This window comes from Vanessa cardui, chromosome 6 (genome assembly GCF_905220365.1).
Source record: "Vanessa cardui chromosome 6, ilVanCard2.1, whole genome shotgun sequence".
NCBI lineage: Eukaryota > Metazoa > Arthropoda > Insecta > Lepidoptera > Nymphalidae > Vanessa > Vanessa cardui.
Window position 1 is genome coordinate 13,305,316 of NC_061128.1, and position 27,984 is coordinate 13,333,299.

Genomic DNA, 27,984 nt, shown 5'->3' on the forward strand with positions numbered 1-27,984 from the left:
AGTGCATATTTATTTGTTAATATTTGTTTGTTTGGTGGAATACACATGTGGTAGAATTTCTATGAAATTAGATACATACATTTCCTCACTATGTTTTACTTACCGCCGTGCTCGAGATGAATTGTAAACACAAAAAAAGCACGTCAACATTCAGTAGTGCTTGCCTGGGTTTGAACCCGCAATGATCGGTCAAAATGCACGTGTTATAATCAATGGAATATCTCGGCTCTTATAATTTCTAACCAGTTTACCAAAAATATAGTTTCATGTTTCTAACTTCAACAATGGCGGACTTTCAGATTAATCTATATACGAAACCGTTATTTCACCCCTTAGGGCTAAAATATCCAGAAAATTAAAATACGTATGTCCTCATTTTAATCAGTATCCCAAAATAAAATTTTATAGTTCTGACTTAAAAAATGGCGGAATTCCTGACTAACATACATATATACGAACTGCCAATCCCTATTACACCACTTAGGGCTGGAATATCCAGAAATGCTTAAATACTGATCACCTTATTCTTAACGAATTTCCAAAAAATAATGTTTTATTTTTTAACTTAATGAATGAAAGATTTAACACAAACTTTCAACCCTTGGGAGTGAATTTATTTATTAGTAATTAAACGCCTGAAGACAAAGTTTCATGCTTTTAACTTCAAAAACGGCGGTCTTCCATACTAACCAATATAAGCAATAGCAACCCATTTCACCCTTTAGAGTTAGAATATTCGGATAGGCTTAAATATGTATTTACTTATTTTTAATCAGTATTCCAAAAATATAGTTTAATGTTTCAAACTTAATAAATGACGGACTTTCATACAAACTTTCAACCCTCATTTTACCCCCTTAGGAATACAATATCCATAAATGCTTCAATACATGTCTACTGCTTTCTATTTAGTATTCTAAAAATATAGTTTCATAAATCTAACTTCAAAAAAGGAGGACTTCCAGACTAAGATAAATACGAAATGGCAACCCCTATGTCACCTTTTAGGGCTGGAACATCCAGAAATGCTGAAATAGGTATCGATTTATTTTTAATCGGTATTCAAAACTAAAATTAAATATCTCTAGCTTAAAAAAATGACGAACTACCATACCAACTTTCAACCCTTATTTCATCCCTTTATGGATAAAATATCCAAAAACGGTTAAATAGGTATCGACTTATTTTTAATCAGGTTCTTAAAATAAAATTTCATGTTTCTAACTTAAAAAATGACGGACTTACATACAAAAGTTTAACCCCCACTTCACCCCTTTAGAGGTAGAATTTCCAAAATTCCTCTTAGTGGGTGTCTACTGAATAAATCCATCCTACTCAAGGCCCTAACTTTAGTTTAACTAATAGTTTACGCTCAGCGATGATGAATTAATCAGTCAGTCAGTCAGCTCTTGTTATTTTATATATCTTTATCAGTCACTTATTTACATTATTACTGCCTGTCTGCCTAGATAATCAAACATTATTTCCTACCACAAAGGTGACCCTTTACCATCAGGTGGAGTGTTCATCCGTACCATAGAAAACCTGCAACAAAGAAACCGCCATACTCGTAAAACACATTTATTTGATAAATTTAAGATTTTCTTTGTACAAAAGATTTTCACACATTTTATAAGCACTACTGAAAATTCTCTAATATCCTTCCATTCTTCGAGCTTCATTCGGTGTTATTTGAAAGTGAAATAATCCTATAGATGAGTAGGGACTCGAGACGCTAAGCGAAGTGGAGCCTGAGGAACCTAAGGCTTGCTTTTCATACAACTGGCACCACGAATAAAAAAATATTATCATTATCTTTAGACTCGCTTGTTGCTAAAAGGTAAACTATACTCAAATCATATTAAACAATAGCTTTGCCTGCAAAGTATTTGAATTTAACAAAAAAAGTTACTGTTATAGCTTTAGTTACTCCTTATTATATCACCTGTCTGTCAATGAATGTCCCGTCAAAATCGGTTCAGCCACTCCAGAGAAGAGCCGGCACAGACAGATTGGCAGACAAAAATTAAAAATATTTATATATTTAAGTAATAGTGGATGCGTGTAGCCGGAGAAAGACCACAGTGGCGTGCACTTGGAGAGGCCTTTGTCCAGCAATGGACGGGTACGGGCTGATGATGATGATGATGATGACCGCTTGTACATACATTATTAGCATTTAGTAAAAAGCGGTTATAGTTTTCTTTTGTCAAAAATTTATGTTTGCTCTTTTAATGATTTATTTATGAAATAATTTAATATACATACTTTTTAATATTTTTTATATTTATGTACTGTTTTAAAGAAGTAATAAGTAATGATAATCACAAGAAGTAATTAAAAACAATACCAACATACTATATCATTTTTATTAAAGAAAAATATAAAAAGTTTTATATTTTCCTTGTCATCAATGTCCAGAAAACAAAAAAGTGGAAATGTTCTTGATTTTAAAATGCTAAGTTGTAAACAATTTCAGTGGAAACACACCGTTAGGCGTGCTTAATGCTGCCTATCAGTGAGAAGGACGCCTTATAATGGTTAGGGGAGTAGGGAGATGATAAATACCGCCTGAATTCTACGGAACCTTGTAAAAAACGATATCATTGCGAGGATTACATTTCTGTGATTCGAAAATGAACTCCATTTTTATTAACATAAAGTCGATTTTAGCTTTACTTCCCTTCTCGATGTTTATTATTTTAGATTTTTTGAAGCTTCGTTATGGAAAATATTTTTATTTTTTTTTTCATTTTTAATTAATCCGTTAATACCGTAGGAAGCCATAATATTTATATGATTTCAATTGCCCGAATATATGTAACAGAATAGTTGTTAGACCATCAAAGATTGAAATCTATTTATAAAAATTGCACACTTTTGCAGGCATAACAGTTTTTGTTATTATTATTGCGTTGGTAAGCATCTTCACCGCTGCGCTATTCTGTAAGCACTGATTAAGATCTCACTTTTTATTTCACTCTTGAAATTTAAGAAATAATTTACATAGCACGCTCATTTATGTGTGTATAGTTTCAACATTATTAAAGATTTTCAGGAATACATATAACATTCGAGCTTAGAATCTCTTACAAAATGTCCTCAAATGACAGTCATTTGTTTCAACTAAATATTAGTCGTAAGTTACACGATTAATTGGAGCTCTTAACTCGGGACGAGCCCTTCGAAAGGTGAATTGTCAATTAAACCCGAGTGTGAACCGTGGCGATACTACTATAGATACCATTTGGGAAATGAATTGTTCTCTGTAACAAGAAAATGAGAGTATATAATACAACTATGTCTTAAATATATAACACTATTAATTAATTTTAAACTAAAATTTAAAGACATTGAAACTGATCTAATTCGTTAAATATTCGTTGATATTTTAAATATATCAAAATAAATGTGTCTGTTATTCGTGCACTGTCAAACGACTTGGCCGATTTTGATGGAATTTGAAAAGAAGAACGCTGGAAGCTGAAAAGACATAGATAACTTTTTATACCTTAAACACCTAAAACTTGACTCATGTCGTGAGTGGATAACTACATATAATATATATTTAACTAGTTATGCCCAAGACCTTGTATGCGTTTGAATTTAACAAAAAATATATATGATTGTAGCCTAACTTACTCCCTATTATATCAGTTATCTGCCAGTGAAAATCCATCAAAGTCGATCCAGTCGTTCCAGAGATTAAAATAAAGAGGAAAATTGAGAAAAATTGTTATTTTGGTATATGTACCGTGTATATGCATTGAGTAAAAAAGGGCTATTTTAATATTACAAACAGACACTCCAATTTTATTATATGCATAGATGATAAGTTTGACAAAACGGTGGTTATAATTGTTCTTATTTTAAAAGTATTCTCGCTAAAAGTTACATAATTTACAAAATTAACTGTACAACTAAAGGGCACCTAAGTTTGAGGCAATTTGAGAAGTTTAAATGTAAAACTAAGTACGAACTATTTGCGTCAACTGTTTGTACTAAATTGCCAACACTCTCGAGCCGTGTAATGTAATTTGTAATCATTTTACACTCACTATAATATTTATCATCATGAAATCATAGTATTAGGAGATTTAATTTGTAGTAATTATGAAACATAATTACCTTTTTTTACTATCACATCACATCACATCATCAGCCCGTTTTTGTCCACTGCTGGATATAGGCCTCTCCAAGCGCACGCCACTGTGGTCTTTCTCCTGCCGTTTTGCGTATATCGTCACTCCACCGTGCCTGAGGACGTCCTACACTACGTTTACCGAGACGCGGTCTCCACTCTAGAGCACGTTTTCCCCAACGATTGTCGGTTCTACGATAAATACTATAGATATTATTAATTTTACTTTTCTAGTTATAATTTCCTTTAGGGGGGGGAGGCGTTCGTTACGTGACGCGTTACGGCGTCGATCTGTCTGGCATCCCGTTCTCTTATACATTGTTCTTTACAATTCTTGAATACAATAGAATTTTGTGTATGTCAATAAAATAATTAACATATAAATATGTTTCCTTTCATAATCATATTACTATACATACAATTTTAGTAATAACTTAAGCTTTTCTTAAGTTAGCAATTGTATATTAAATAGTTTCACTTACATAGCTTCGAGCTTACCGAGCCGCATACATATTCTTTTTATATGTAAATAGGTTGACTTATGGGTGAATGAGTCCAACTCGTTTTTCGAGAGCTATAATAAAACTAACATATTTCCTACCAGATGGTTAGCGTACCGTAGTTGGTTAACCATACCAACCGTGAGAGCCACGACGGTATGTCCCTTGTGCCTGTGATATTGGCAAATTCATCCTTAAATCGGAAGACAATAATATTAAGTATACTTGGCGGTAGAATAGGATAAGTGGGTGGTACCTACCCAGACAGCCGAAAACAAAAGAAAAAAAATATCGTTAAAAATTAACATAACCTCTTTTACTAAGCATATCTCTCTGTGCCTATAATATAGGTTTTCGAAATTTAAGAAATAAATCGACTAGAACACGAAGATTTATATCTGAATTCAAAATGTAAAGAATACTTAACAAATCATTTTGGATACTCAACAGATTCTGGATATCGTATTTTTCTTCTGATAAATGATTGCAATATCATTTATTACCCATCCGTACCTTATATTTTATTCAAACATCGTAAAACATTTCTTATATTTCCCTATGTTTTGCTATAATTATAATATGCCGTAGTAGCCCGGTTTAACTTGGACCAAAATATGCGCCGTAAATATTTTAGAAAATGTTTTATGTTTACAAAGAAAACAATGACTAAACTCAACTCATATGTACATTCGTCATCTGTAGCCATTTAGGTTAGACCTATACAATGGATAATTTATTCATTTTCTGTATGTATGTAGTTAGGCGGTCGTGCAAAAAGTGTTCACCAATGCCCAAGAGAAACATCAGCAATTCCTTACATTGCCAATGTACCATCAAGCTGCAAACCAGAACTAAAATGTAATACACTGGATCACTAAACCTTTATACTGGATCACACCATAATTAATAATTGATATTTCGTGATAGGCGACTTCTCACAAAGCCCTTCCACCAAATTATGTCATCATCACAGCTCAATACTGACCAGTCCATCAAAATAATAACGTCATAAAATGACCTTGAAACATGAGATATCATCACATACATTACTCTGATCCCAATGTAAGTAGCTTAAGCACTTGTGTTATGGAAAAAACAGAAGTAACGACGGTACCACAAACACCCAGATCCAAGACAATATAGAAAACTAATGATAATCTACACTGACTCGGCCGGGAATCGAACCCGGCACCTCGGAGTGGCGCACCCATGAAAACCGGTGTACATACCACTCGACCACGGAGGTCGTCAAACCTTGAATACCTTGAATAAAAACTTTGTAGAAAATAGCGCGTAATAATAGAATGTGTCATCTACAATACTTACATAACTAGAGATCTCAATGAAAGCTATATTATTGTATGGATGATAACAGCAGCGGTGAGCAAACGACGTTTTCAACAAAAAGCGCCGCAGGTGGTGACTCGGATGGATTTGGCAAAACTCTGCGTCCATTTACGGTGGAGCGTTTTATTATAATTCTTCTATAACACATTTGTCGTTGCCCTAAAATGCTGCCAAAAATCTTTCAAGGACTTTTGAGGTTATTTTCAGCATGCGATTTATGTTGTTCGACGTTTATATCATATGAATGAAAGTTATTTTGCAACGCGTTCGTAAATAAATTTTCGGAATGTTCAGTAAAATAATAAGTTACGATTGCTAATGTTACAAAGTAACCTTAGCCTTCAATACGGTGTTATGACATTTAATTCTATATCATAATTCACTTTATTATATACAATTATTATTGTAAAGAATTGATCAATAATTTGTAAAACTGTAATTAATATTATGGCATAGCATTTAATACTGGCATGTAACACTATTTCTTATTTTAAATATGATTGAGCTGTCATTAGAAAACAATTGGACGATAGCGGGGCATTCTAAAACGATATTATTTTTTGGCCATCCCGAACTATTGTTATTGTTTAAAGTGCATATAATAAAATCATAATTCTGTATCAATACAGAAGAATTATATTTTGTCAATGATTTCCAAATTAAAACAATTACCACTAGTAGTTTAACAGTGAAGAACGACCAGTTTCTTGAAGCACATTGTGAGTTGAACAGATTTGACTATGACTACGCATAAAATACTGAAAATGGCCATTAATAATGACGTGGCAAAATATCCGCTTTAAAAAACATCATTTTTCTAGTTTTGAACTTGAAAATGATATTTACAAAAAATTTCCTACAATCAATGAATGATCTTGCAATATTTGTTGTGTTATTGTACAATATGCCGTCGCCCCGATCTAAATCAAAACGTAAAACCTACTGCTACTCGACAAATTATTTCGATACGATACAATACCTATACTACATATATTATACTAGATATCGTATGATAAATGAGTCGAGATGGCCCAGGCAGGCAAGTACCGCTGATTCATGTGCCTCATTTGTCTGTATGATTCACCTCGTGCTTAGAGGTGAAGGAAAACATCGTAAGGAAACCTGCATGTCACAAATTTCGTAGAAATTTTGCCACATGTGTATTCCACCAACCCGCATTGGAACAGCGTGGTGAAATATGTTCCAAACCTTCTCCTCTAAGGGAGAGGAGATCTTTGGCCCAGCTTGGATTTACAGGCTGTTGTTGTTGTTGTATGATAAATGAATGTATTTCTATTTAACATTTGTTTATACTGGCTGATCTTTTGTTACTATTATCTCATAATATGACGCAGATGGTGTTATTGCGTTTATAGCATAAATATTCCAATCAAATATTTGCTGCAGATTGATATAAAAACAAATCAATAAAAAAATCATTACTATGGACTGCAGTAGCATAATACTCTATAATACTGATTTATCGGCTGCAACATTTGTGAATCCGCAAAGAATATTTAAAAACGCCGGTTCGACTAGAAGCAATATAGTCGCTATTAGTTGCTACTGAGAATTACGTTTCAGAAAAAATTGGCTCAATTCGGTTCATAAGTTTTATGTGAGCCAAAATACGTATATTTACTTAAATATATGACATTATTGTTGTGTGTATGTTTGTGTAGTTTTATTTTATGTGTTGTCCATTTTATTTGAGCAGCATTTTATGTACCAACTTCAGAATACACAGTTTGTGGAAAATAGCTGAATGAAAGATTAATGAATGGTTCGAGGCTATTTATATAGAGACAAGGGGATTTCAACCTTTTTTCAACCTCTTGAACCTTGATTTGATTATTATGTAATATTCTACTTACATTTTTTATATTTTGAGAGCGTGTAGGATAATTTCAAGCAGTTTCAAAAACGGAAAAGGTTTTCAATTCGTTTGTAACATATTTTCATTTTTGCTTATAATTCTAGTTTAGGAAATTATTTTGACTGTTGTTTCATATTAGACTCAGTATTACTTTCATTGCGATTTCATTGCTATTTAGCTTTTAACAATAGCAATATTAAGGTTTTAGCGGAAGGGATTAATTAAAAAAATAGAATTTAATTTGAATGACGATAGTTTTTTTAATATTTTATGTATATAAAGAGTGCAAATACTTATCATCCAAGTGTCGTAGTCTAGTTTTCCCTAATATCTATAATTTTTGGCCACAACTACTCGCAACATTTTGCACAGGCTTTTGGTAGGGCCACATTTTGAGCCAATCCTACCAGACTGATTTAGCTAGACCTCAGATAAAGATAAAGACCTTCTTTAATTTTTGGAACATTACAACTCAGTTATATATTATAGAGACGAAGGTGGGTCAGTAAATCTTAAGCGAAGAATGCGAATTAAAACTTGCACCTAACAATTTTGATTTGCTTAGTTTGTATAATTTATATCATATCTTAGTCCAGCAGTGGGAGTCACTTTTATACCAAATAATGTAATAAAATCAAATTATCTTTAAAATAAAAGTTAGTTTTAAAAAATATAATTCAACTAGGTATAACTTTAGAATTAAAATTATCATTAAATTTATTTATTTATTTTGATTCACACAAGTTTCGTTTTCTTTTCAATACATATAACATAACACAAAAAATACCTTTTTACCTACAGTAAGTAATGAATTAAAATAATAATTAATTTTATGCAGGCACGCGTTTTGTGTCTCTGTGAATTTAATAATACATGTGTATATGCAATAAATATTTTAGTTTAATGTCTTTATAAATAAATAAACTTCACAAGTAACGCTGTACTCGTAATTCTCCTTTCTAAATTTTGCCGTAAAAGCCTGCGCTGTTGGTTTAATATGTCTCTCGGCGCAGCGCACGGAGGCAGGATTATGCATTATTCGAAAAGGTAATGCAGTGACTATGTGGTCAAGCAAATAGCCGCACACATTCGACTATTCGCTTTCATTTCAAAATTGACTAAAATCGATGAAACAAGAATTCTAGCGAGAATGTGGGAAATAGGCCAAAATATGAACAGAAACAACCTGTTAATGACAAGTTGCTTGGCAAATTCTTATTCCCATGCGAAGTTACCCCTTGGCTTTTGACAGTTCATACCATCATATAAAGAGAGTTGGCGAATACACATATATATAATAACATACTTTGAGTTGAAATATAACAATAAATTATGCTTAATTTCATGAAAGTCAGCAGCCCTTAACGATATTTGATTAAGGAACCTTCAATTAAAATCCACTTGTTCTGGCCAACAACAACGCATAATTTACAGTCGAGGTAAGAAAAGTTTCGTCATCTTAAGATCTATATTCGTGTGCACAGTATGGGCGATAATCTGTTTTACCGATTGAAAATGACATATTGCGTCGAAATGATTTGATGTTTAGATTCAAAAGGCACTAAGAGTTTAAAACTTGATAAAGGAATGAGCTTGAAAACTAACGAAGATTTTCTTACTCTGACTGTACTTAAAACTTAATCCAAAGACTGAATCTCGGCAATGCTTATGTATATATGTCAGTCTTTATGTCGTATATCAGTCCGTATCACCTTGTTTAGAAATATTAAGGTACGAAAAAATTAAAAAATATTTCAACTCGAAACAAAAGATGAATTAACAAGTGTGAACTATTAAAAATAAATTATAACTTAAAAACTTTGATTACATATATGTCTTGATAGAATTTCACAGCCGAGAACGCGTCGAAAATAATGACCAATAATCGACTTCTAAGTACACACACACTAGTAACATAGTGTAACGTTTGGTAAGTGTCAAGCGTAGCTGTCACGCACACAAAGATAATAGAGCTAGCACGTTCGTTGTAGTGTAACACAATCTATACTTAAAACATATAAAACTTCGTTTAGATAACAATTTATTAACCTTAGGAGATGGAGTTCTTAATTTGAAATCGCAAATTAAGGAAGCGTTGTTTAATTAAAGGAACATTAAGATTCAACAAGAATGAACGAGATTGCTAATTACGTGGCATTATTTATTTCGCCACGACTTACGCAATGATTAAAGTAGACATAAATATCTGGTGTATACGTAGAATAAAGAGTAATCAAAAGTTGAAGTATCCCAGTGGCTAAATCTTGATATGAAGGATTTAAATTAGGCACTTAATTTGTGTTTATAATAATCTACTTATAATTTTTTTTATGTTATAGGTTGGACGAGCATATGGGCCACCTGATCGTAAGTGGTAACCATCACCCATACAATGACGCTATAAGAAATAATAACTATTCTTTACATCGTCAATGTGCCACCAACCTTGGGAACTAAGGTGTTACGTCCCTTGTGCCTGTAGTTACACTGGCTCACTCACCCTTCAAACTGGAACACAACAATACTGAGTACTGTTATTTGGCGGAAGCATAACTGATGAGTGGGTGGTACCTACGCAGACGGGCTAGCACAAAGCCCTACCACCAAGTAAAATAAATTAATTAATTTCACCAGGGATTTGAATTCAGAACCCATTGTGAGTCTCCATCCTTGGCAATGAGACTACTTACATGTACTTTTCAATAATTTGTACAATGACATTTGAGAGATGCGTGTAAAATATTAAATTCATAACGTAATGCATTGTGAACGAAAACATCGTGAGGATACCTGCCTAATAATATGCCGAATAAAATTAGGTCACATATCTATCTGGCCAGATCTATCTATATCTATCTGGAATAAGTTCAAAAAGATCTCCAGAAGAAACGACTTACCAAGTGGTCGGTTATTTCCTATTTCTACAATACAGATACCGAGATGTCAATATTATGTAAGAAAACACTACCAAAACTAAACGACAGGCTTCAGTTCTACAAAACCTTTTTTTAGACGAACAGAATAAACAAAAGGGTAAAATTAAGATTGATTGAAAAGGGTATTTCCATAGATAGAAAAATCCGAGTTATATCGACCATGTGCATCTTACGTAAAAAATAATGTTTACGTATTGTATGTATGAAGTTCCCGTAGTTTTTTATTCCATAAGCTAATATAATAATGATGAGCTGAGATGGCCCAGTGGTTAGAACGCTTGCATCTCAATCGATGATTACGAGTGCAAATCTACGCAAGCACCACTGAATTTTCATATGTCTGATTTGTATTTATAATTAATCTCGAGCTCAGCGATGAAGAAAAAAATCGTGAGGAAACCTGCATGTGTCTAATTTCATAGAAGTTCGTCCACTTGTGTATTCCACCAACCCGCATTGGAACAGCGTGGCGAATTATCTTCCAAACCTTCCCTTTAAGGGGAGAGGAGGCCTTAGCCCAGGAGTGGGAAATTTACAGGCTGTTGTTTGTTGAATATAATACTTGGGTAATCTTTGAAATGGTTCCATACAAAATAAATCAATCCTTATTCAAATCCACTCTTGAGCAACGAAAGGAATTCGTTATTTAATAGACATATGTTATATTCAAATAGCCTTTCCCATCCATTTAAATAAATACTTTACAAGTTATCACAGTTTCCAAATTTGTGTAACTACTAAAATCGTTCGCTGTAAAACGCCCGTTGACTTCGGAACTGAATGTAACAATAAAATTCTGACCTTTCCAGTTTCAGTTGCTCAATTTGGAATCTAGCCGTGATAGCAATTTTTGATCTTTTTTATTAAAATTTTACGCCGCAAACAAATTTTAATATTTTTCATATTTTCTTTTGTGATCTAGATATAGACTTATAAATAAACATGTAACCTAAGTATACTTGACGGTAGGGCTTTGTGCAAGCCAAGCCAAGCAAGAAAGCGTTGTATATTTTGTATTGTGTTCCGGTTTCAAGGGTGAGTGAGCCAGAACAGGCAGAAGGGACATGATAGCTTACAAGGTTCATAGTTGTTATTTCTTAAATGTGCGAAAGGGCAGTGCTAGTCAGTTACCAAAGGGTGATACCTCCGCCTATCTATTATATAAAAACGCTAATCGTGTTCTATATTTTCCGTGCCATGCCGGGGCGAGTTGCTAGTTTAATAGGAAAGAATAAAATGTGACTACTACGGGATGCTCAGCAAATGTTAAACGTCAAAATTGAGAAGAAATTCCTTTTACTCAATGAAAAACCAAAAAATAGTTAAAGAGAAATTTATATAAAAAAAAAAGTTTTGATAGTTGCATCAAATTAAGTTATATAGTTGTGGCTTTGCGGCCATTCCAAAACGAATAAAATATATAACACCTCGTTGTGTTAAAATATTTAGGTAGCGTTGGCAAAAAATATTATTATTGTTACGTACCATTGTATATGATCTATGGTTTCATGAGTGACGTATATACTGTTATTGGTTAGCAAAATAATTTGGAGTCAGTAATTTATTGAATGTTATGTTTTCACCTTTTATTTAAATGGCTCCTTATTAATGAAACCTTTAAGTACTAAGTAAGAACCATAGAATTAACATTAACAAAAAAAAAACAAATCACCCAAATGTACCCACTTCGTAATCCAGCCTATTATTAAATAGATTTATTTAAATAAATTAAAATAAAAAACTGCTAGAAGTTTAAATGTGAAACGATCAGTAACTTTCACATTATTTTATATATGGTATAGTTTAACGGACAAGCATATAGGCCACCTGATGGTATGTGGTCACAATCACCCATAGACAATGAAGCTGTAATAAATATTAACTACTCCTTATATCGTGAATTTGCCACCAACCTAAACTAAGATGTTTTGTCCCTTGTGCCTGTAGTTACACTGGCTCACTCACCCTTCAAACCGGAACACAACAATATTGAGTACTGTTATTTGGCGGTAGAATAACTGATGAGTGGGTGGTACCTACCCAGACGGGCTTGCACAAAGCCCTACCACCAAGTAACACATATTATGCATTAAAATATCAAATGCATAAAATAGTATGAGAACACAGATCAAGCTATTGGTACAAGTTTATAAGGTCGGAAAATTGTTACCGAGAAACTTTTACGTTATAATAATTATAAGTCCCGACCCTATGAATATATTCATGTTACATAAACTCGACGAATCGCCCGTGAGGTTATTCTTCGACATTTTTCTTTTTCAATGCTCCCGAGACCATTTTTACTTACATTTCCCTGGTAAGTTATGAATCTGCAATATTTCAATTTACTGACAGCGACAATACAGATAATTATGAAGGATAAAAAGTAGAGAGATATTTTTTTAATACGTTTTTATATTGAATTTCTTTCAATGTGATTCACCATCTTGAAGATGTCTGATTAACTTGTAAATTGGCACACGAACTAAATAATAATTTTGGACAGCGGATGGCGAGGATATCGAAATGTAAATAAATAGGCTGCTGATATTAGGTTACCTACGTATCGTCCTCCTAGTGTTGTATATTATTATTCTATAGCTAATTTTTTTTGTTTTTAATTGAAAAGAGAAAATGAGAAAGTAGATTAAACATCCAACTGAAGTATTCTCTTGTTGGTTAATTGTCCAAACCTTTTTTATACAGTAGTGTTTCACACGTTGATTTGCGACGAAAGAGTTAGATCGTTGGAAACGTTTCAATTATAATCTAAAATAAAATAATTTACAATTGTATGGTAAGGAATCTAAAAGACCCTGAAACACTAATGCCAATACAACTATTTATATCCTTCAACTGTTTATAACGTTTCGCTTGAGTTATCAAATTAATGATCTATTAATAGATTTTCAATTAATTTTACATAGTATAATTTCAAATCTCCACCAACGTCCTTTCTGGTCATTTTTTAAAATAATCTACAGACCAAGTTCGATACTGATTTTATTTGTTCTTAAGGCAGTTTTATGGTAAAATACAAAAAAATATTGAAATAATTTCGTTTTTACTCTCGCATTTTTATATCGGGACAGATAATTATTATTTAAATATTGACAAATATCCAGTATTTAATCGTTTTTATAAAACAGAAGAAAATTGACAGTAAAGAATTGATTTTATTTGACCCTTTTTTTAAATAAATTTTTAAAGTTACATTTTTGACAAATTTTGAAAAAAAGCCAAATACGCGATTACTCAAAAATTGTTAATTTTTCAGGATGCATATGGGGGCTAAAATTATTTCAAATAGTTACCCTTATCACCTCTTAACGGAAATACGTCGAGTTACCAATAACCCATATATCGCACTAATATTTCTGCTACTTTACCATACAAAAATGAATTAATAACAAATACTGCATTAATCTGCGGGTTGTGTATTGAACGAATATAATATTAATGGTCGGCTATAACTTGTCGAGAATGCTTATCCGGCATAAGGAATGGCGTTGATTTGACGGGCAAAGAATAATAAAGTTTACGACGGTTCTTGATACAAAGATTGTTGTCTAAATCGTTCTATAAAATTTGTATTTTATTGCGCTTTAACAGAAGGTTATACAAAAGATTCAGAAGTAAAAAATATCATAACTTTTACTCGGTATCGTTTCACCCGTTTCAATGCTCAGACGTGGGTTATAGTCCAATATAATATATAGCCTCTCAATAAACAGGCTATTCAATCAATTAAGGTTATTACAAATGAAACAATGTCGATCCTGCGAAAAACTGTTCGGCTATTTATATTACTATTTATATACATCTAGATTGACTATAAAATGATGCTAAATTTTGCAAAAGCCGCAATATTGAATAATAAATAATAAGCTTCCATGTTTCAAACTTGTTCCTTACTTTTCCGTCATTTTATGTGGACATGTTTACATACATAGACTTGATTCTAAGAGTTTAAAATATGACTACAATACGGATTACGTTTTAACCGATTTCTATTAAGAGGTTACTAGAGGTTGTTTTTTTAGGATTTGTAATTTCAGTAGTTCGGGATGGTCAAAATAATATTATCGTTTTACAATGATGCTCCAATCTCTCTGTTTTTAGAATGCCCCGCTATCGACCAATGGTTTTCTAAAGACAGCTCAATCATATTTAAAATAAGAAATAGTGTTACATGCAGGTATTAAATGCTATGCCAGATGAAATAATATTACAGTTTTACAAATTATTTATCAATTAATTATAATAATAATAATTTTATATTATAATGTAAATTCAATAGCCCCTGCTATATTAATAATATAATCATATGTCATAAAACCGTATTGAAGGCTAAGGTTACTCTCGTAACAGATTTCATATCTAAATGACCAAGATGATAAGAACATGTAAATCTTAAACTGAATGTTTAAAATCGGACATCTTTGATCGACGACGAGAGATTTTGAGGGAAAACCGGCATATGTTTGAGTCACCTTTATCCACCTTCTCCTTTTTGATCAACATGATAAACTCCAAAAGCCTTCTAATAAAACGAAATGAGATATTTGCCCAGCATCAATTTACAGGCAGTTACTCTATATCAAAACAACAATAAACATTTTTTTTGTCGCCTCCTACAAGGAGCAACACGATTGAATAAAATAACAATAATTGTCCATTCTGTGAATAAATAACAAACATTTTATTTAATCACACGACATTCTCATGCAAATACGTTCGCTCCTGAAGTGAAAAGCTCTCTAAAGGATACTTTACTGTGGGAAAATGGCGTTCTATTTTTAAATCTCGATCGTTACAATAACGATGCTAATAGTGGAATCCCAGTAACATTTGAAATAATAAATAACCATGCAGATAGCGCGGAGATGGTCTATCTGACAACTAGTATAGCGACAAATAATAATGATAAACTGAAGAACTTTATTAGTAAAGTAAAATAACAGCCTGTTAATTTCCACTGCTGGGAGAAGGCCTCCTGTTCCATTAAGGAGAGGGTTTGGAACGTATGCCAACACGCTGTTCCAATGCGGGTTGGTGGAATGCACATGTGGCAGAAATTCGATGAAATTATACACAATGTTTTCCTTCACCGCCGAGCACAAGATGAATTATAAACACAAATTAAGCCCATATATAATGATATATGCCTGGGTTTGAACCCGCAATCATCGTCTAAGATGAAAGCGTTCTAACCACTGGACCATCTCAGTCGTTTACCGCTTTATATCCCTATGTATGCTAAGATCTTTAAAATTATGCAACGGATTTTGACGCAGTATCTATTATTAGATAGAGTGATTCAAGAGGAAGGTTTTTGTATGCAATACATGGACAATATAGTAAAAAAACACTAATAATTTTAGATGTTACGAATGTGGTGTCGTAAATAAACAAATTCTGTAGAATAATTAACATTACACAGGTGCAATGCTGATGCTACTTATTAAAATAAACTTCTATCAAATTAAATATTGTAGCTGTTCTAAATATGATTATCTGTAAACATAAGGTAACACTTTGTGGAACCAGCATTCGCCGGTGGTTTTTCCGAACCGATACGATATGGGAATCTTCAAGAAAAGAGCGCACTCTTTCCTTAAAGGCCGGCAACGTACCTGCAAGCCCCCTTATGTTGCAGATGTCCATGGGCGGTGGTAGTCACTTTCCACCAGGTGAGCCTCCTGCTTGTTTGCCACCTATGTCTTAAAAAAAGGTAACATAACAAATCATAATTCGAATTTATGAATTCCGAGGTTATCTTCCATCAAAAGATCTAAGCAGTTAATCGTATATATCAATTATCAGAAAATGCAAAAAAATATGGTCTTTACCAATTAAACTCGTGTCAGAATAAATATAGAGGCCTTCGTAGAAAGACGGAAGTTTAAAAATTATCCCATTTAAGTTAAACTCGATAAGGCTAAAATTAAATTAAAACTTTGTAATTACCACCGAGCATGAAATAAATTATGAACATGAGTCAAGCATGTCATGAAAACACATTTGCCCGCATTAGGAAAGGCGTTAAAATATTGTTCAAGTTGTATTTTGTTTCCGTCTTTGAGAACAACATATGGCTTTCTGATTCTCGGAATAAGAACATTAAAGTTAGACCTTCAGTCCTAGTAGATTTTTTTCACCAATAATCATGATTTTTCCCTTTTCTATTGATAATAATGCTCCTCGTTCCTCGAGAGGTTTCGTTATATATTATGCCCCCTTCAGGCAAGAACTGCTACCAATACTAACTGTATCAAAGTTATTTAACATTGTATGTACATCATCATTACATTGTATAAAAAAGACACTTTTTCTGTCCCTGTATCCCCTTGTATGCTTAAATTTTTAAAACTACGCAAACGGATTTTTTATGCGGATTTTTCGAAGTGATTCAAGTAGGTTTTTTATAAAGTACTTGGACAAACTCGTAAAGAATCACTTATTTAGAAGTTTCTGCAGTGACGTCATATCCTTTCACCCGTACAAGCCGGGGCGGGTCACCATTACTGTATAACTTACTAATTTTCAGTTTCATTATCTGATTACAAACCACCACTGGAGCTAAACCTCTCCTAAATTCAAACTACAAAGCTCCACCATTTCTCCGCCTTTTACGTCCATTCGGGTTTTACCAAATTATCCAGGTCATAGGTCCACCTGGCTTAGCAGATGTCCTACGGTGTGTCTAATCACTGTGTACTCTAAACTTAATATATTATTATCAAAGTTTTACATACAAACATCATTAAAATATTGATTTTGTCTTTCATCAATTTTGCAACAGATTAAAAATAATGAGAAAGTAAAAGCTTTGTTGAAAGCCAAGTGTGTTGGTGTAATATTTAATTAATTTTAATTATAATAATATTGTTTTATTTAAGAAGTCATCTCGCAGTTTATGACAAAAATATGCGAAGAAACCGAGAAATTTCGAGAGACGTTTGTTCGCCTACCGCAAAGCCGCGCGATGAAGCTCAAAGGCTTTCTCTTTAACAGGAGGCCATTTTGTAAATTTAAGGATAATGCATCTTTATTTTCGTGAACTGTGTTTCAACTCGAGTGGTCGATTAGCAGCCGAATCAACTGTTCATATTTTTGCTTCATCATCATAAACAAAATAAATTTACTCTTTATTTAATTATGTTCATAAAAGCGCTTTTATAACGTCATATTGTGTTGATTGAATTTTAAGCTAAAAAGGATTCACAAAGTAAATTCTACCGGGTAGATCTAGCCAGAAATTACAATAAAAAAACATGCAGATCTCCTCAAAATGATTTCGTCCAATGGAAGATAAATTATAAATATACATTAAGCACACAAAAAGTTAGCTGCTTGTCTGGATTTAACCTCGCAACCATCGCTTATGCAAGTGTTGGCAAACGAAAATCCAATAATATTCTAAACTCGTTAACCGTTGACATTATTTAGTTACGGGTAACATTTGATGTGCATTTGTTACCCTTTTTCAAGATTTTCAAATCAAAAACTAGCCCTTTTGAATAGCCATTCACCAACAATATTAAGTGAAACTACCACCGGTTTGGAAAGTAGATTCCTAAAGAAGAACCGGCACGAAACTCAGTAGTTACTTTTTGAACATTTAAAAATATGGATTATAAATGTTGAAAAAGAGTAACTACGGAGTTTCATGCCAGTTAATGTTATTTGAATATTACTAAGTATTTAATACATCCTGCCTGGAAATCAACAAGTAATAATTCCACGCTTTTTATCTATATGATCCTGTTTTGAATAATATACCTTCTTTACCAATTATTTTTTTACAAATTATTTGAATTTATGAAACGACAAAGTTAAAAATGTCTCCAATAATATATATCAGATGTAAAACAAATTTTATGAAAAAGAACGATTTAAAAAGTAAGTATTTTCTACGAGAATATCGAATAGATATTTAGACTCTTGGCAAAAAGTTCAAGTTGAATTCTACTTGGATTTATTATGTCATGGACTAACATTTTTCCTCTTTGAAACGTAACGTTACGTGAGATAAAATTTTAAAGGTCATTTTACCAAAATCGCATTATAGAAAATTATTTCTTAACACATTGGAACAAGATTTACATGAAGGGAAAGGTTAATAGTTCGTTGACTGCTATCTAGAATACTATATCATGAGATTTTGTAAAGTGTTTGTGAACAGGATGCCAGCAGGTTTTGTAAGATAAGAGCTGTAAAAGGCGTATCGCGGATCTACCCGTTTTCCTTTCGGCCATATGCATATCTACGGTAGATAGACGATTGCCTTGAGCTGGAACACTTTTCCCGTTTTTTTTGGTGTTATTCTTCTTGTATAATATATAATTCTTAGTTTTTCTTCCGTCTATACGAATATAAAATAATAAAATTTTAGTGTTTATATTACACATATTTACGGTACATATACCAAAATGACATTTTTACAATTTTTGTATAAATGTTATTGTATGTCCGTGTTTGTTCCGGCTAATTTCTGGAACGGCTGGATCATTTTTGACAGGACGAAGACATTTTTTATACGAAGATAGCTTTCCAGTACGCCATCACATCGATTGCCACTCACCAACGACTTAATATCATACAAGCTCTTAATACATAATTAATAAGTTATTAATTATGTTAAGAAGTCACGAGAATGGCTAATACCATGCAAATCAACAGCTCTTATTAATCTGAAGTGTTTTTCTATTACGTTATATACTCTGGATGATAATAAATTAAAAAAAAATATTGGACAAAATCTCATACATTACGCTGATCCCAATGTAAGTAGCTAAAGCACTTGTGTTATGGAAAATCAGAAGTAACGAAGGTACCACATAGACCTAGACCCAAGACGACAAAAAATTAATAAACCTTCAACATTGACTTGGCCACTTTTCAGCTCGGTTTTCGTACCCATGAAAACCGGTGTACAAACCACTCGACCACGGAGATCGTCAAAGATAAAAAATAAGATATAAAACAAAGCGCGAAAAAAACAAAATACATTTAATTCAACTAAGTTATTATAATCACGTTCGTATCGTCATTTAACAAGATTACATTTAATTTAAATTTACTACGAGTTTGGAATGTTTATTTCGAACGCAAAAATTTACCGAGAAGATTTCACAAGAAATTTACTATTTAATTATGTTAATGCATTTAATTAAGATAATCCTCTTAAGAGCTGTGGCTCCTGAGTAAAACCCACCTCGCTCCTTGTTTGTCGTAAAAGCCGACAAAAGGCACCATGAGCAATATAGCACATAAGCTCTTCAACCAACCGTATAATGGTTCAAACCCACCAAAATAATTTTGAAAGAGACTTAATATCAGAGAAGCTGGTGTTAGAGAAAATATTGCTTGTAAATAAAATGCCGATAAATAATTTAAATCCTCATACATAGTAAGTTTGCTTGTTTGAAACGCTTTAACTACCGAAACTATTATTATGTCTTCAGGGGTAAAAAGAACATACAACGACTAACCTGACCCTTGGCCGCTCCCTTACCCCCGGGGAAACTACAAAACTAGTAATATATAAGTTTTAAGAATATACCGAAGGGAAAACCGATTCATATTTGTAACAAAATTCTTGTTCTTTATTTCCAAACATATTTGCGTTTGTTCGAGATGGCCAATGGTTAGAACGCGTGCATCTTAATCGATGATTGCGAGTTCAAAGCTAGGCAAGCACCACTGAATTTTCATGTGCCTAATATGTGTTTATAATTCATCTAGAGCTCAGTTGTGAAAGAAAAATCCTGCATGTATCTAATGTCATAGAAATTCTACCACATGTGTATTCCACTAACCCCCATTGGAATAGAGTGGTAGAATATGTTCCAAGCTTTCTCCTCAAAGGGAGAGGAGGCCTTAGCCCAGCAGTGGGAAATTTATAAACTGTTGTTGTTATGTTTGTACTATATTACGCGTATTTATTTTCATCCTCATGTAAAGCCGTATAACAAATATTATGTTTCTAAATTAAAAATAAACATGGACGAATCAACAGTTACATAAGCAACACGTTCCATCATCATGAATATTGTAATACTGTTAAAACAAAACCTTTGAATGCAAATGTTCATGGTAATAGCGCTAGTTTCGATTCAAGCTGCACTCAAAATGCTGTCTACACAAAGTGCTCCGGACCGAGGATAGGTTTTTTCATATTTAGCGTGGGCACGCTTTCGTGAGTGAACATATATTTGGCATATTTTATGTCTTATGTAAACAGCCGAGATGGCCGAGTGGTTAGAACGCGTGCATTAACCGATGATTGCGGGTTCAAATCCAGGCAAGCGACACTGAATATTTCATCTTGTGCTCGGTGTTGATGTCAAACTTTATGAGGAAAGCTGCATATGTCTAATTTCAATTAAATTCTGTCACGTGTGTATATCCAACAATCCATTGGAGCAGCGTGTTGAAATATTCTCCAAGAGAGGAGGTCTTAGCCCAGCAGTGGGAATTTTACAAGCTGTAAAAGCAATATACTGTACTGTATAAACACTGTTGTTATATCTACGAAAAGTGTGTGATTTTATCCTAGGATTCCACTGGCAGTAAAATGTTCATAAAATGTAAGCTTTAGCGATATTGAACGTGTCGATTCCCGTTCGAAACGGATGGTCCTACACATATTTGTTTTAGTCCGAATGTTATACGTATAGGCAAATTTAACGTATGAATATACAAACCCATTTTTTTTTGCTTCAATAATACTTAAGAGTGCAATTATAAATATTTAATAAGCGCTACTAAATATGTAGAAATCCTAAAGTAACCGAGAAATATCTTTAATGAGTATGTGTTTATAAAGACGATAAAATTCTACGAATATTGAATAAAAAGAAGAGTTAAATATTCTAATAAAAAATCATGGGAATTCTTATTTGAACTTCTATTAAAAAAATAAACTATTCCTGAATAGAACCTCAATGTCCGAGAATTTGGAAAAGGGTAATTACTGAATCTCCTGCGGGTTCTTCTTGGTAGCATCTACTTCTAAAACTGGTCGCTTTATATTTAGTTCAATGGCGTAACACTACGATTCAAAACTTCAATAATGAGGCTATTTGAATAAAGAACATTTGAATTTTTGATATTGAATTATCCATCATCAAAGATAATGACATATGATAGTTTTAATATCGGCCGATATACTAAATTTCGAAAACTAAAACACAAAAATCTATTTGAAGAAAAGCCTTAATAACCATTTCATAAAATATCCTTCATTTGAAATTAATCCTTATTCTTTTTCTATTAAGGTGTGTTATCATATACAATATATAAAAGAAATTAATGCTACTGTTAGTCTTGTGCTAAACGACGCCTCGTATCACGTAACACGCATTTCTCAGGTATCAAATCGCTCACAATTTTCTATACGCCATTGACATTATCATTGCTGAGATGTCTAACAATGGAGGATAAATTGTTATACTTTATGAAATCGCGTGCTTTGTGTTCTTTATTTCTTATACAATATTTTTCATCGCCTAAATATTTCGGAATGTTATTATTGGAAATATCAGTATATAATGAGAATTTGCCACCTATATTTCTGCTCTTATTGAGTCCTGCGGAATAGGCTATTTGACTGGTTTTTAAAATCCATTTTATATTATTTAGTAGAGGTTAAGAAACTCAGTAAAAGTTGATGTTTTTATTTCCAGTACATATTTGCCGAAAAAAATCATATTAAAAATTTCATATTTAAATAACGCGCGAAAACGCTACTTGGACAATATGGCGCTACAATAGGGTCGGTGGCGCCAATTTGCTGTATTTTAATTTGTGGTACATATAGTAGAAAAGCAAGGTTTACAAGAACGTAACTTCATCATAAGCCCGGCCAATCAGGAGCGTTTTGTGTCCCGTGACAAACTGTGATTTATGAATAAATTAAGTATTATTTTCAAGTTTCGTTAGTAAATAACCATTTTTAAACTCATAATATACACTGATTACAATAATTCATTTTTTTTTTTCGCATTATCAAATAGCCTATTAGTCACGATGATGACAAGAGACTTAATAGACATTGATTCGATGGAAATGAGACTGGGCCCTAGTGTGCGACGCCACATGCGCTAACACGGAGTCTCCGACTCTTAAACACAGATAAACTATTAAGTTAAGAGAGGTAGCTGATGCTGGAAAAGCTAGAGCGAACAAACGTTCCAAATATTCTTCGCTTACTTGGTATCTCATCTGTCTGCATTTGAAACACATGGACCTTAGAGTTATACTTCTGAAACCTTAATTAAAAGTAAACGCCTTATTGTTTCCATCAGTGTCAGGAAGGCTGGTTCATATTTTACCCGAGGATCGAAATCGTGATATAAAGGTAAAATGTGGCTAGAATTCTTGCTAACATTCCACGCTGTCATGATTTGTAAACTACTTGTCTTAATTGGAAAGAAACAAATATCAACCTGAAAAGTATGCACTATATAAATAAGCATTTCATTTACAAACTTCTTTGTCCTACTAATTTTTCATTAACCATCGTTAAATATTACTATACAATATTAATGTATACAAAACCAATTTAGAAGATATTCCCACGTAAAACAAGAAAGCCGATGAAGACGAATTCATTCATTTACGTTCACTACAGACGAAACTTAAATGGAACCATAATATATTTCGCAAGTGAAATCAAGTTGTTAGAGGCAACTCTTCAAAGAGTCTTGTACCACATAACTTGTAAAGAAAAAGCATATCTCAAAAGGGAATTCAAAGCATTCGTTTACGTTGAACTGCAGTGAAGCACGACTATACTTTACATCTGAATTCCTTACCAAAATGAAATCCGAATGAACGCTTAAACGAGATAAACCACGTTATGTACAATGTACATGCACGTGTGCTGAGTCCTAAAACAAATATGTATGTAACATCTTTATAGTCTCTAAAGTACATACGACAAAGTCGATTTACGCGACTGTCTGTTTGTTCGATCACTTTTCTGAAGTATTTTGTCACTAAATAGATTATTTGGAAAAGGCCCCATATACCTTTACTGTATTTTAGATTAATTTATCCGGCGCTCAGTATGTCATACATTTTTTTTTTTCATTTATTACTTATATGTGTAAAATTGTGTTTAAATTTTAGATCTTAATCTTATGAAAAATATAGTGTTATATGAATTCCCAAATCACCAAAAATAACGAAAGCTTAAAATTGTTAATTTATTAATTCTTAAAAATGCTGTCCCAAAACCGATGGGTCATATTACTGGAATATATATATTATATATATATTATTGGAATACATTTTCCAATTCTTGTAAATTCGTGGGCGAATCGCAGGCGCGAATTAGTCTAACATACAATTTTCAACACAATCTTCAATGGTTGGATTTAATCGTTCAGTCCAAATTATGTGGAAGCTAACATACTAGTTACTTGAAAATGTGGGCAAGCTGTCCACTAGATAGGGATAATATTACTTCAGCAATATCGCTTAAATTAACAAACTTAACTTTCCATGCAATGATTATTAATTCTGAAAATATTGCCACTAACTAGCTGTGCTTCGGCTTCATTACTTGTATTTTATAGCACATCTTAATATGATAATAATTTAAATGCTATATTTATCTTATAAATGTAAGAAATTATATTTATACACTCAAGTTACTCCTTATCAGTTATATGTTGTGAAAGTTCCATCAAAATCGGTCCTGCTGTTATATAAATTAGCTAGAACAAACAAACACACAGAAAGACACAAAAATATGAAAATGGTTAATTTTGTGCATTGATTAATACAAAACGATTATTTTAATGATACAAACAGACACCTCAACTTTTTTTATATGTATAGAAATTCAAACATCCATACCACTTCACACACTCCACGCACGCACCATCATTAATTCTTTTAATTGTTTGAAAGATAGCTAAATATAAATACTTAAATTGCGTTAAAAAATGAAATTAATTGAATAAGTAACTCACTATGTAAATAATATATAGGCATAGATACATCAAAGCAAAATTCAATTAATCCACATATTCTAGTCAGTCATTCTGCTTGCGCATCAAAAAAGCGTAACGGATTCCTTAATAAAATTCACTGTGGGAGATCGACTATGGACACTCATCCTAAGCCTAGCAATTGCGACAATGGCTACAGGGATCGTTATGGCAGTTCCGTGGATGACCTACGTAATTGGCTCGCCTCTGTATGGCCAAATTCTACGCGATCCTGTACACTCGCATAATTTTCTGATATCAACTTCTGAGCTAGGGTTGGCAAGCTTTACTTTTTTTGAAACGAAATTAGCTATTTATCAGAATAAATTCACCTATAATCCAATCACTATATAGTATAAAACAAAGTCACTTTTTGTGTTCTTATATCTCTATGTATGCATAAATCTTTAAAACTACGCAACGGATTTTGATGCGGTTTATTTTTTGGAATATGTTCCAAACCTTCTCCTTAAAGGGAGAGGAGGCCTTTAGCCCAGCAGTGGGAATTTACAGGCTGTTGTTGTTGTTGTTGTTATTTTTTAGATAGAGTGATTCGGGAGGAATTTTTTTATATATAAAACATGGAGAATTTAGTAAAGAAACGCTGATAATTTTAGAAGTTTCTACTACAATGTCAAATCATTGGACCCGTGCGAAGTTTGGGCGGGTCGCTAGTTTCCTATTAATTTAAGCATTAATTGTTTGTCAGTGGATACAATAGGTAAGAGGTTTGATTGGAACTGACGATCTGGCGAAGGGAGGTGTCCCTTGACAACAACTGACCTATTAAGGTTTTACGCTATAAGATTTAGGTTAAATTAGGTTCGTTTAAGTAAATTCAATCATTAATCACTATTGATTTTATGTACCCTAAATCTACGTTGTAGAATTTAGTTCGGGTTTCCGGTTTGAAAGTAAATGAGGTAGTGTAAATACCTACAGGCACAAGGTACATAACTATACAATTCCAAAGATTTATGGAATATTGTAGAAATAAGAATTGATAGAATTTCTTATGGCACCAATATCAATGAGCGATGGTAAAATTTGCCATTATATAGTAAAAAAAAATTAAAATCAAAATATACTTTATTCAAGTATACTTTTACAAACAGTTTTGAATTTTAACTCTACAAACTATATTAAGTGAAGCTACAACCGGTTTGGAATTTCAGATTCTACCGAAAAGAGCCGGCAAGAAATTCAGTAGTTTTACAAATACAAAGTCATGGTAGTCAAACAATTAAATTTGTAAATACAATATATATGTGTAATTTTATTTTATTATAGTTGATAAATTATAGTTTAATAAAACAAAGAAATCCATAGCATCTTAGATTCTTCTTTCCTATGGATGACAGTATAAGGGGTATTTATACTCCCAACTTTAATATTTTAAGGCTAAAGATGTCAACTTTATTACGATTAGACGGGTAAAGTAATCAACGCCATATAAGTTTAAAATTACAGACTAATAAAATCTGAGTAGAACTGATTTATAATTCATTTCCAAGATTTGACTCTCGTATAATAACTACGTGTTAATTATGGCTGTTAAAGCTTGTGAAATCCATTACGTAACGTTATAACTTATTGAATCTACGTATTGAAATACAAACGCTTTTATATAATGCATTAGTGCTATTGTTGAAGGACTGAAAAATGGTTATATACATACTAACTTTTGCTATAAAAAATTGAGTCATATTCTTTGGATATCCCACTGCTGGGGTAAGGTATTATCTCCATTCAACGCGGAGTTTTTTCCATTTGCTTCCAAAGTAGATGGTCATCCAGCTCATACATGTTCCTTCGTGATGTTTTCTTTCATCTTCAAACAAGACATTTAAACAAAAATTAAACGCTTTCAAAGTGAGATGTAATTACCTTGCCTTGAACCCGCCATCATCTGTTGAGATTCACGTTACTCAGTATATAAGGAATTTTAAGAAAAATGCTTAACATCTAAAATCTATTACTACAGCACTAGGCGAGGCTTTATAAATTGCTGTTCTGGGAACTTTTTATGGATCATATGCCTACGCATCCCTCGGTAATGGTTTTTCAATATTACACGAAATAAGTTGAGCTCTCAAAATCTAAAGAAATTAATATTCTTTCCCTTTACAATATATAACTTTCCTTAGTAAAATTCAATTAAAAAGTTCTGATATGACATTTTTTTGTCATATCTGATATGTTATAATTTATCATGTTACTTTTATATTGTCATGATCCGTACCATTCAGTTTCCTACAGCTGGGTACAGACTTCTACCTTAAGTTCGGTGTAAAGCTGGTCCACATCAAAAAACATAGAGTAACAAAAAATATAAACCTTTTCAGTTTCGGCTCTCATATGAGAAGGTCAGCTGAGATGGTCCAATAGTTGGAACGCGTGCATCTTAACCGATGATTTCGGGTTCAAACCCAGGGAAGCACCACTAGTTATTAATTAATTTGTGTTTATAATTCATCTCGTGCTCGGCGGTGAAGGATTGCGAGGAAACCTACATGTGTCTAATTTCATCTAAATTCTGCCACATGTGCATTTCACCAACCCGCATTGGAACAGCGTGGTGGAATATGTTCCAAATCCTCTCCTTAATGGAAGAGGAGGCCTTAGCTCAGCAGTGGGAAATTTACAGGCTGTTAGTTTAATTTACTTTTATGAGAGGGTTATATTTTAACAAAATTTAACTTAGAAAATTCGAGTGAATTGTTACTACAATCTCGACAAAACTCCAAGAATATACGAAATACATTGCGTTTTTAGTAAAAAAATAAGTACGAGCAAGTGTGAACAAATGCATAAACTTTTTTTACGACCTCAGAAGAGAGACTCACGTGATAAGCGTAAGAGAATCTGTCTAGTGGAGTGATGATATTATATTTTTAATTATAAAAAGGAGAAGATGATTAACAATTGGCATAACTTATACAGAGATAAAGCCCTTGCTACATATACTGTGTTCTTTAAATTGAATTATTTTCTTGTGTATAATCTATGTAATGTATGTGTGTAACAAAATAAATGGTTTAAAAACATTTTCCTGAGTGGTAGGGCTTCGTTCAAGCCCTTCGAGATAGATATTAGTGATTATTACACCAAACAGCGATATAGTATTGTTGTGTTTCGGTTTAACGTGTGAATGGGCTAGTGTAACTTCAGGTACAAG